The sequence below is a fragment of the Bos grunniens genome, chromosome 22 (assembly GCF_055505025.1).
Source record: "Bos grunniens cultivar Pamir isolate PY7600 chromosome 22, Bosgru_T2T1.0, whole genome shotgun sequence".
In the NCBI taxonomy this organism is placed as follows: Eukaryota; Metazoa; Chordata; class Mammalia; order Artiodactyla; family Bovidae; genus Bos; species Bos grunniens.
Genome location: NC_141186.1, coordinates 25,950,472 through 25,963,698, shown reverse-complemented (window position 1 = coordinate 25,963,698; position 13,227 = coordinate 25,950,472). Strand labels below are relative to the sequence as shown.

The 13,227-nt window shown below is 35.6% G+C and overlaps 1 long non-coding RNA gene across 2 annotated transcripts in view; it reads right to left on the bottom strand.

The window, feature by feature from the left end:
- Positions 1-7,352: 7,352 nt before the first annotated feature.
- LOC147348223 (uncharacterized) overlaps positions 7,353-13,227 on the bottom strand; it is a 176,349-nt gene continuing 170,474 nt past the window's right edge. For both annotated transcript variants that reach the window (XR_015151939.1, XR_015151940.1), the window contains exon 5: positions 7,353-8,224. This is a non-coding gene — a long non-coding RNA (uncharacterized LOC147348223). The remainder of the gene's footprint in view (positions 8,225-13,227) is intronic.

Here is a 13,227-nt window from a genome sequence, read left to right as displayed (position 1 = left end):
TCTCAACTATTAGTATCTGTAGAAAATCTGAGATCCTGAAATCCTCTATGCTCTGTCTATTCATCACTCCCTCAACTGCTGGCAACTACTGATCAGTTAACTGTCTCCATAGTTTTGCTTTTTCCAGAATGCCATGCAATTGGAATCACACAGTGCATTGCCTTTTCAGATTGGATTCTTTCACCTATTAATATACATTTACAGTTCTTTCATGGTTTGATAGTTCATTTTTTTAGTGCCAAATACTATCCCATTATCTGGATGTACCACAGTTTATTAATCCATTCACCTGTTGTAGGGCATCTTGGTCACCTTTGAGTTTTATCAGTTATGAAGAAAGCTACTATAGAGTACAGTATGCAGGCATAAGTTTCCAACAACTTTGGGAATGTGCCAAGGAGCATGATTCCTGGACTGTATGCTAAAAATATGCTTAGTCTTGTAAGAAACCATCATACTGTCTTCCAGAGTGATTGTAGCATTTTGCATTCCCATTAGCAATGAATGACAGTTCCTGTTGCTCCAAATTCATATTAGCACTTGATGCTGTCAATATTTTGGGTTTTCTCCATTTTAATCAGTGTGAAGTAGTATCTCATTGTTTTATTTTGCAATTCCCTAATAACGTATGATTAGAAACATTTTTTCCCATGTGCTTACTTGCCATCTATATTTTTTCTACAGTCTGATATCTGTTCAGGTTTTTTTACCCATTTTTAAATTAGGTTGTTCATTTTCTTGTTTTTGAGTTTTTAGAGGGTTTTTCTGGTGTATTTTGGATAAAACTCTTTTATCAGATGCATATTTTGCAAATATTTTCTCCCAGTTTCTCACTTGTCTTCTCATTCTCTTGACTGCCTTTTGCACAACAGAAATTTCAATGTTAATGAAGTCCAGCTTATCAATTCTTTACTTCATGGATTGATTTGAAACTCATCAAAACCTAGTGATGCAGACTCTATAAGACCTGCTAACTTAAGCAGATTAAATGACTTTATCATCCCTGATGTTATATTGGCAGAGTAACAAAGACAGTATATGCATGCAGCTCAATTCCAAAAAAATAAACGACCCAATCAAAAAACTGGCCAAAGGACTAAACAGACATTTCTCCAAAGAAGACATACAGACGGCTAACAAACACAAGAAAAGATGCTCAATATCACTCATTATCAGAGAAATGCAAATCAAAATCACAATGAAGTACCATCTCACGCCAGTGAGAATGGCTGCTATCAAAAAGTCTACAAACAATAAATGCTGGAGAGGGTGTGGAGAAAAGGGAACCCTCTTACACTGTTGGTGGGAATGCACACTAGTACAGCCACTATGGAGAACAGTGTGGGGATTCCTTAAAAAACTGGAAATAGAACTGCCATATGACCCAACAATCCCACTGCTGGGCATACACACCAAGAAAACCAGAATTGAAAGAGACACATTTACCCCAGTGTTCATCACAGCACTGTTTACAATAGCCAGGACATGGAAGCAACCTAGATGTTCATTGGCACATGAATGGATAAGAAAGCTGTGGTACATATGCAAAATGAAATATTACTCAGCTATTAAAAAGAATGCATTTGAATCAGTTCTAATGAAGTGGATGAAACTGGAGCCTATTATACAGAGTGAAGTAAGTCAGAAAGAAAAACACCAACACAGTATATTAACGAATATATATGGAATTTAGAAAGATGGTAACAATGACCCTATAAGCAAGAGAGCAAAAGAGACACGGATGTAAGGAACAGACTTTTGGCTCTGTGGGAGAAGATAAGGGTGGGATAATTTGAGAGAATAGCATTGAAACATGTATATTACCATATGTGAAACAGATCACCAGTCCAGATCCGATGGATGAGGCAAGGCGCTCAGGGCCAGTGCCCTGGGACAACCCTGAGGGATGGGATCGGGAGGGAGATGGGAGGGGAGTTTAGGATGGGGGACATATGTACACCCATGGCTGATTCATGTCAATGTATGGCAAAAACCACTACAATATTGCAAAGTAATTAGCCTCCAGTGAAAATAAATAAATTAATTTTAAAAAGAGTATATGTAAATCGGTCTTTTAATTGCATATCTGATATATTCTCTACTCTTTCACTTAGTGGAGATTAAATAAGGATCCGTTTTTTTTTCCCCACTGTGTATTTTTAAGGACCTGTGAGAATCACTATGCTTTAGAATAAAAGAAAAATAGATGTTTACATCTTTTGAAGTAGTTGGTAATTTCTTATTGCATGCCTTGGCAACTATTTCTGAAGCTTAAAAACATGCCAGAAAGCTCCATCTCTTCCATTTCTAATAGCAAAATCACCCAGCTGGCTTCTCAACTCCTTTGTAAGTTCTCTCTTATTTATCATATTCAAATATGCAGTCTTGATGCTGTTTTCATGACCGTAATTCATGCTCAACAATCTGCTTCCATTCTCAACTCAGTGAGCTGGCAATCAATTTCTTAGTGCTATTTGGGAAAAAACAAAATCTAAAAATGAAGCTATTAATATATTACAAGTAAGAACTAAATCTGTTAGGTAGGGGCTGACAGATCACATTAGAATGCATGCCCTGAGGCACTGTGAGGCACGAGAAAGGACTTGTGATGTATGAAACTATTACTGACCTTTGAGTTACACAATTTATCAGAAAGAAAAAAAAAAACAAAACAGTTTCTTTGTTGTAGGTAAAAACCACTTAAGTGATCCCTTTACCCTAGATTTCCATGAGGAGCAAATTGGTTATTGTAAAAGTTCACTAATTAGACTGTTTATTCCATCAAACAGAAATGGAATTACTACAATCTGAACAACCTGTAGTTAACATTAATTCTTAGTTTAACATTATATGAGAACCCAGGGTTAAAAAATAGACTGTTTTGAAAACTACTGGAAAGGTTAGCCTGCCTTCAGATAAAGTTTGCCACTACTGTGACTCCTTCATTTATCTCCATATAACACATTCACACTCTCATAAAATTACATTATAATAAACATAGTTATTTAATTACATTATATTTATAAAATTACATTAGAATAAACATATGACTACCACTGATAGAGCACTTCCATTTGTTTATGCATGATAATTAGCTCTAAATTTGGTTATCGAATCTTTAAAATGCTTTATAAGTATTATTAATCTCATTGTATTGATGTGGATATTGAGGTTCGGGTGAGTGAAATGATTTGTCCAAGATTGCAGTTAGTAAGTGGCAGAAGTGGGACTCAAATCTGAGGCGGATCACCTTCAACACTCTGTATTGCAATGTAGTTTTTTTTTAACTGAAGTGTAGTTGATGTATGATTTATATGCTACGGATATACAATATAGTGATTCATAGTTTTTAAAGGTTATGCAACATTTAGTTATTATAAAATATTGGCTATATTTCTGCTGTTTTACAGTATATCTTTGAAGCTTATTTTATACATAATTGCTAGTACCTCTTAGTCCTGTATCCCTATATTGTCCCTCTCCTGTTTCTTCTCCCCATGGGTAACCACTAGTTTGTTTTCCATACCTGTGAGTCTATTCTTTATTATTATATTCACTAGTTTGTTGCATTTTTCAGATTTCACATATAAATGATATGTACAGTATTTGTTTTTCTCTGACATAATTTCACTTAGCATAACACCTCCACGTCTATCCATGCTGTCACAAATGGCAACATTTTCTTCTTTTTATGGTCAAGTAGTATTCCACTGTGTAAATTTACCACTTCTTTAATCATACATCTGTCGATGGGCACTTAGGTTGCTTCCATATGTTGGAATTTGTAAGTAATGTTGTTACGAACATTGAGGGTGCGGGTATCTTTTCAAATTACTATTTTTGTTTCTTTTGAATATTTACCCAGGACTGGAATTGCTGGGTCATATGTTATTGAGGGGTTTTCCAGGCGGCACCAGTGGTAAAGAACCCACCTGCCAATGCAAGAGACTTAAGGGATGCTGGTTCGATCCCTGGGTTGGGAAGACTCCCCTGGAGGAGGACATGGCAACCCACTCGAGTACTCTTGACAAGTATTCTTGTCATGGACAGAGGATCCTTGCAGGCTATAGTCCATAGTGTTGCAAAAAGTTGAACATGACTGAAGTGACTTAGCATGCATGCATGCACATGGTAGTTTTTACTTATTTATTTATTTATTTTGAGAAATCTCCATACTGTTTTCCACAGTGGCTATATTAATTTACATTCCTACAAATGTACAAGGGTTCCCTTTTCTCCATGTCTTCACCAACATTTATTATTTGTATTCTTTTTGGTGACAGCCATTCTGACAAGTGTGTAGTGATATCTCATTGTGGTTTTGATTCGCATTTTCCTGATGATTAGTGATGTTGAGCATCTTTTCATGTGCCTGTTGGCCACCTGCATATTCTCTTTGAAAAAAAAAGTCAATTTAGTTCTGTCCATTTTTAAATTGGACTATTTGTTGTTTTTTTAATATTGAGTTGTATGAGCTGCTTTTGTATTTTGGATATTAACCACTTAATAGCCATAATTTTATGTATTTTAAATAAGGTGATAGCACCTGCAATTATACCTGACATCTAACTCTATACACAATGTATTTGAAATCAGTTGAAAGTACTCCAATCTAATCACTGACATGGTGCCTCATGTCAGTGATTAAAGAGAGACGTTCTCCGAGGTTTGTAATTTTCATAGACTTTTTCCGACAGCCACAAGCCAGGGGACAGCCTGAAAAGTTTATTGAGACATAATGTGTATGTATACAGTTTTATGAATTCTGACAGAGTTGTGTAGATACTATTAGCACCAAACAGATCATGCCCATCACCCCAAAAAGTTTTGTTATTATTTTTAAGATATATTTTTTGTTTAGCATAGTTTTAGATTTACAGAAAAGCTATGAAAATGTATAAGGAGTTCTCATATAGCCCACACGGTTTCCCCTATTGCTAACTGATCTTACATTAGTATGGAACTGCTGCTGCTGCTGCTGCTAAGTCACTTCATCGTGTCCGACTCTGTGCGACCCCAGAGACGGCAGCCCACCAGGCTTCCCCATCCCTGGGATTCTCCAGGCAAGAACACTGGACTGGGTTGCCATTTCCTTCTCCAATTTAGTATGGGACAGTTGTCATTTTTTCTCTATTCCAGTGACCCATCCAAGACACGGCATTGCTTTTAGTCATCATGTCCCCTTGGGCTCCTAGACTATGACAGTTTCTTAAATCTTTCTTTCCTTGGTTCTGAGGACTACTGGTCAGATGTTTTATTGACTGTTCCTTAACTGGAATTTGCCTGATGTTTTTCTCATGATTAGATTGGAGTCACGGGTTTTTAGGGAAAATAACACAGAGAGAGGAAGTACCGTTTTCACATCATGTCACTAGCATACTATCAACATAACTTTATCTCTGTTGATTTTCATTACCTGGCCAACATAGTATTTGCCAGGCTTCTGTGCTATAGAGTTATTTTTTCCCGTGCTTCCCATAGTGTATTCTTTAGCAGGAGGTTCTATGTGAAGCTTAAGGAATGGAAGTTATGTTCCACTTCTCTTTGTCAGGGCAGGGGAGTATCTCCACAAATCATTTGAGATTCTTCTGCACAGAATAATTGTCTACTCTCCTCCAGTGATTCATTTATTCAAACAATAATTTATATAAGTATATATTTAAACATATTTCTTTCATAGTTTAGGTTTTGATCTAATCTGTTGTTGTTGTTTAGTCACTGAGTCATGTCTGACTAGCTCCTCTGTCCGTGGGATTTCCCAAGCAAGAATACAGGTGTGGGTTGCCATTTCCTTCTCTAGGGGATTTTCCTGACCCAGGGATTGAACCCACATCTCCTGCATTGGCAGGCAGGTGCCTTACTACTGAGCCAACAGCTAAGCCCTTTAATCTAATACTATGTTTTGAGTTCTGTTGATCACTTGGTTCTAGCTATGGCTTTTAGGAGCTCTTTCTATTGACTCCCGTGCCCTTTTGATATATATATCTCCATTGTTGATTTAGTTTGTTTGGCTTGGTTTAGGTTTTAGCACTATTTTGTTCTCTGGCACTACAAGATATTCTATGATAATATTATATATTCTCCATTCAAGCCCTAGAATCAACCATTCTTATGAGGAGTTCTGGATTCTTTTATTAGAGAAACCAAGATCTGAGTTGAGTGTGCTTATTGCTAGTGGGGTGTTACTTCTAGGCTCCTGCAGCCCACAGAGAAGCAAATATCCCTGTGTATACTAACCCAGGTATATATACCTATCTGTACATAATTCTATCTGTATCTATTTTATGCTAAACACGAGTTCATACTGATGTCTTTCATTGTAATTCATTGCAACATGGATCATTATAACCTTCTCCCTTGCTTATCTAGAATCCCCCACACCAACAGAATGAATCCTAGCTCCCACTATCTGCCATCCATTTACTTAATTGTTCAGTATCAGTTTACATATATAGCATTTTCTGAATCGTTAAACTATACCCTATTGAAACCAACTTTACCAACTAGAGTAGAATACCTATTTGAAATTCACTGTGCCTTTGCTCTTATAGCCTCTGTTCATCTACGAAGTTAATTAGGCACTGTGTGCTGATCTTTTACAAGAAAATATTTGAACTAGGATAAAAGAAGTTTTATTTAATGTATTAATATAATTACATTATGAAAAGTTAAAAAATCTTCAAGTTACTTGTAATCATGGGTGTACAGTCATGAAATAGTTTTAGAAATACACTATTCTTTGACTATTCTAACATTATATGAGCTATTTTCAAATGCATTTTTCTTAGTTTCTTTTATGTTTTTGGTTTTCTGGTTTCCTTTGAGTCCAGGCATTGTTAAAAGTAGAATTCTACACACAAGAATTAGATAGTAAAGGGAAGTTTAAAATATTTCCTATAGGCTTTCTTTATTATTCATCTTCTCATGGACTTAAAAAATATATTACAATTTATTTTTAAACATTTTAACCTGGATTCCAAATATCAATGGGAAAATGGTCACCAAAATGTGACTTTAAAAATGCATCTTTAATAGAAATTAAATAAATGCTTACTTTTTAGTAATAAAATGGTATTCTCCCCCAAATATTAAGCTAATATATTATTTTATCACCTGAAATAGAAAATGCCAGCAAATTCAAGTGTATCTTCTACCAGCAAAATCTTTCAAGATTATTACCCACTTGAACTTTAAACATACATCTCAAAGTATTCTTTCTGAATTTCTCTCTTGGAAGTCCAAGGAGGTGTTTTTAACATAGTTTAGAAACAATTAAAATGAAAAAGAAACAAACAAAAAAACTAAATGACTGCTATATTTTCTGCTATATATATAAAAGTCAGGCTGGATGCCAGGATTGGACTCTAAGTCCTACAAAATCAATTATATACACATGCTGGAATGGTAGCTGAGATTAAGGCAAATAGATTGAGCAGGGCATCAAGGATAAGGCATCCAAAAAGAGCAAACCTTTCACTGAATATCGGATATAAAACATTTAGGAGCCTACACTGAGGAAATCTTCTTTTGATTAAAAATTAATGATTTTTATTTATAAAATGACTAGCTTTGAGGTTTTATATATTCATAACTTCAAGGGTTTCTCAGATATTTCAAGTACATTTAAGCTTTTGCAATGAGGATTCATTTTAAATTAAAGATTTATTCCTTCCAGAAACATTTTAAAGTAGTTTGCAGTACAATGTGGGGCTCCACAGTGAAACAATTGCCTAGAGAACTCTATCAGGTGGGCCTTCTCTGTCTTAACAGGATTCAAAGGAAACAGATGAGGCGAACCATGACCGAAACCACTTGTGACCTTCTCAGGATAAGGACATTAATATATGTTTAACAGTTCCAGTTCTTTAAGAGAATGCTTTGAAGCATGGTTACAAACACAAGAGATTATGGCTTTGATTTTGAGTCAAACCGCAATGGCCACAGTGTGTGACTGTCTCCTTTCCAGACAAATAAGCATCCACTGAAAGATTTACTATTTGTTTCTGTACATTCATTGATTTGAATATCCTAGACCAGTCTTCAATCACATAAATCTAAACCCACTACAGACAGAGTCATTTTATTTATTTTTAAGCAGTCTTTCTTTTTTTTAACCTTCTTCATCTTTTCTCTGTATCTTAGGAGTGACTTAGGCGTATATCACAAGACTATAATCATTTCTTGACCAGTGAGTATTTTTTCAATATCCTTGCTCTCAGTGGCTCTAAGATTTAATAAAACAAATTAGAGAAGTATGTATACATACATGACAGGTAAGTAAAATTAGGTGTATCTAAAAAGTACAAAAAATATAAAAAGTACAAATATAAATGCATGGGTATTCAAAGGAAGGAGCAAACATTTTATTACGAGGATTGGGAAAATGATGGGCATTTACTGAATGATACTGCTTTTCAAAACCAAAGGCAGGATAGAACTTTAATAGATTAGGAGCAGTGATGAGGGGTTTAGGCATTGCAAAGGGAGAAGAGTGTCCTAGTGGACGATGTAGCTGCATAAAAACATAGAGGACGAAAAGCACACAGAGCAGCATTGAATCTCTCAGGTTAACTTTATGGGAAATAAATTGGGCTTAAAATAAGTATCAAGAACCTACTATTGAAGGTCATACATGTTAAGGTAGTAATTTGTTCACAGTCTTGAAGGATCAAATAAATTGGGCTTTATAACTTAGGAAATATTAATATAGAAGCATTGTGCATAGATTGATAAAGAGAAGATAAGATATTAATACACAGACATTAGTTTAAAATTATTATTTCTTATAATAATCTAGGTAGCTCAGCTGGTAAAGAATCCACCTGCAATATAGGAGACCCTTGTTCAATTCCTGGGTCTGGAAGATTCCCTGGAGAAGGGAGAGGTTACCTATTCCAGTATTCATGGACTTCCCTGGTGGCTCAGACTGTAAAGAATCCGCCTGCACTGTGGGAGACCTGGGTTCGATCCCTAGGTTGGGAGGATCCCCTGGAGGAGGGCATGGCAACAAACTCTAGTATTCTTGCCTGGAGAATCCCCATGGACAGAGGAGCCTGATGGGCTATGGTCCATGGGGTTGCAAAGAGTCTGACATGATTGAATGACTAAGCACAGCCCAGATGAGGAGAAATGAGGATTAAAGTAGTTTGATCATTACTCAAAGTAGAAGGGAAGGAGTGATGGGCTAACTATTTTGATGCTGTGACCAGTAGAGTTTGGTAACACTGACATGGTGCTGAAATATACCTCTGGCGGATTTATTTTGATATACAGCAAAACCAATACAATATTGTAAAGTTAAAAAATTAAATTAAATTAAAAAAAAATAAAATCAAAGATGACAAAGAAATTCTGACTCCAAGTGCCTGGGAGAATAAGCATGCCCTTATAACAACAACAAAAAAATTGACTTCTAGAAATATGTCTAGCAAAGTTATGAAGATGTTAAGTTTGACTTAACCAAGAAATTAGTATTGAAGTGGCTTAGGTGACACTCAATTACACAATGTAAGGAAGAATGGGCCATTAAACTGAAAAGGAGCCTGAGTTCTGGAAATGATAATTTGGGGAGCAAGGAAACATTGGAGAAGCTGTGAGAGGAATAAATGAGAGAAAATGAAAGGAAGGAATTAATACTGAATAAAGAATGACATGGTGTTTTATTTTTTTTTATTTTCAGGTTTCATTTTTTTCTTTTCTCCTTTCTTTCCTACCTTTCCTTCCTTCTTTCTCCAATGGAATGCTACCCTAAATTTTGATCCATGAAATCTATAAGAGAAAACACCAACATTGCTCTTATATTTAGACAGGATTTTCCCTGTCTCCTAGAAGAGTTATAAAAAGTGAACTTCTCTCCAAACTGGTTTGCATTTTTGTACAAAGATACTAAATGTAAACAAAGCACTGCTATTCAAATGATATATGTGATGCTGCCTATATAAATGGGAAGTGTTGCATATATTTTGAAAGGAACACATGAGTTTATTCCTCAAGGGGGATTGTAAATTTATGTATTATGCTCCTTCTAAAGGTATGTGCATGATTCATAAATTAGTTTATAAGTAATTTTATATTAGAGAAAGAAAGCTAAGAGGATACTTAACTGTTCCCAAGTATTTGAAAGATTTATTTTATAATAAGCAACTATTAACCAGTTTATCGTAGAGAAGAGGAGGAGGAAATTGATTTAAATTTCACCTGTAAAATTTTATGTAAGATACAAATCTTACTTAAGCACCTTGATTTGTTGTGGTCTCTTGAAAAAGGAAAACTAATTATTCCTTTGGTATATATTTTAACCCTATATTCTATGTTCCTCATATATAAACTCCTTAATTTTACCAAATAATTGAGAGAATATTGACCAAACACCTGCAATAGACCCTTTCTCATATTACTGTTTTTGTAAATACCCTCAAAAGAGCCAATTAAATTTATTTGCTTAACTATTTTATCACCACCTTTATCACTGTTGCCTATTCTGGTGTTTAAATATGTTTGATGTCCATGACAGTGACAATTTTAGTCAATAACAATATTCTTGACAGTAAAACATTATATGTTTCTTTACATTTCAAAGAAAAGTCATTTAAAATATCATAGAGTGAAGTAACTCAGAACGAGCAAAACAGATATCATAATATTAACACATGTATGTGGAATCTAGAAAAATGTTACTGATGAACCTATCTGCAAACCAGAAATAGAGATATAGACATAGAGAACAAACATATGAACACCAAGGTAGGGCATGGGAGGATATGATGAATTGAGAGATTGGGATTGATACTATGTATAAAATAGATAGCTCTTCATGGATCATAGCCTTATCTTGGTGAAGGGGCTTCTGTAACTCAATGAAGATATGACCATGTCATGAATGGCCACCCAAGGTTTTACAAATAGCTGAGAAAAGAAGAGATGTGAAAGGCAAGGGAGAAAGGGAAAGATATACCTAGCTGAATGCAGAGTTCTAAAGAACAGCATGGAGAAATAAGGTCTTAAATGAATAATGCAAAGAAATAGATGAAAACCACAGAATGAGAGACTAGAGATCTCATCAAGAAAGTTGGAGATATCAAGAGACCATTTCATGCAAATGATGGGCACACGATAAAGGACAGAAACAATAAGGACCTAAAAGAAGAAGAGATTAAGAAAAGGTAAAAATAATACATAGAACTATACAAGAAAGGTCTTAATGACGTGAATAACCACAGTGGTGTGGTCACTCACCTAGAGCCAGACATTCTGGAGTGTGAAGTGATAAGTGGGCCTTAGGGAGCATTACTACCTACAAAGCTAGTGGAGGTGATGGAATTCCAGCTCAACTATTTAAAAGCCTAAAAGATGGTGCTGTTAAAGTGCTGTGCTCACTCAATATGTCAGCAAATTTGGAAAACTTGGCAGTGGCCATAGGTCTGGAAAAACTCAGTTTTCATTCCAATCCCAAAGAAGGACAATGCCAAAGAATGTTCAAACTACTGTGCAAAATTGTGCTCATTTCACATTCTAGCAAGGTAATGCTCAAAATCCTTCAAGCTAGGCTTCAGAAGTATGTAAGCCAAGAACTTCCAGATGTACAATTGGGGTTTCAAAGAGGCAGAGGAACCAGAGATCAAATTGCCAACATTTATTGGATCATGGAGAAAGCAAGGGATTCAGGAAAAAAACATTGACTTGTGCTCTATTGACTATGCTAAAGCCTCTGGCTTGTGGATCAGAACAAACTGGAAAATTCTTGAAGAGATGGGACTCCCAGACCACCTTACCTGTCTCCTTAGAAACCTGTGTGTAGGTCAAGAAGCAACAGTTGTTCCTATATGGAACAACTGACTAGTTCAAAATTGAGAAAGGAGTATGACAAGGGTGTTTATTGTCACCCTGTTTATTTACCTTATGTGCAGAGTACATCATGCAGAATGATGGACTGGACAAATTACAAGCTGGAAACAAGATTGGCAGCAAAAACATCAACAACCTCTAATATGCAGATGATACCACTCTAAAGGCAGAAAGTGAGGAACCAAAGAGCCCCATTTTGAGGGTGAAAGAGGAGAATGAAAAAGCTAGCTTAAAACTCAACATTCAAAAAACTAAGATCATGGCATCTGGTCCTATCACTTCACAGAAAACATTAGAGGAAAAAGTGGAAACAGTGACAGACTTAAATATCTTGGGCTCCCAAATCACTGCAGACAGTGACTGTAGCCATGAAATTAAAAGACACTTGCTCCTTGGAAGGGAAGCCATGACAAACCTAGACAATGTACTAAAAAGCAGAGACAACACTTTACTGACAAAGGTCTGTATAGTCAGTTATGATTTTTCCAGTAGTCGTGTAGGGATATGAGAGCTGGACCATAAAGAAGGCTGAGGACTGAAGAATTGATGCTTTCAAACTATGGTGCTAACGAAGACGCTTGAGAGTCCCTTGGGCCGCAAGGAGATCAAACCAGTTAATCCTAAAGGAAATCCAACTGTGAATATTCACTGGAAGGACTGTTGCTGAAGCTCCAATACTTTGGCCACCTGATGCAAAGAGCTGACTCATTTGAAAAGACCCTGATGCTGGGAAAGATTGATGGCAAAAGGAGAAGGGGAAAGCAGAGATTGAGATGATTATATAGTGTCGCAGACTCAATGGAAATGATTTGAGCAAATTTTGGGAGACAGAGGAAGACAAAGGAGCCTGGCGTGCTACAGTCCATGGGGTTGCAAAGAGTCAGACATGATTTTAATGACTGAACAATAGCAACATAAAATACATAACTATTGAGAATCTACTGTATAGTTCAGGGAACTCAGTATTCTGGGGTGACATAAATGGGAAGGAAATCCAAAAAAGAGGAGATACACATATATATTATATATATGTATATATATAATATATATCAGTCATAAATATATGACTGATTCACTTTGCTGTACAAAAGAAACTGATATGCAGTATGAAGCAACTATACTCCAGTTAAATACTTTGTAAAACAGGTATAATTGTATCTAGTGGGGATGAGGTTTAGTTTTTGCTTTCTAAGTTTTGTTTCTGTCAGGAATACCAATCTTTGCTAAATATATAAACAATTTAGATTAATAAAAAAAAAAAAACTTGTGTTGCTTTCATCTCTTAACTATTGTAAATAATACTGCAATGAAAATTAGTGTGCATATACTTTTTCAAATTACTGTTCTTCTTTTCTTAGTGTAAATACCCAGAAGCAAAATTCT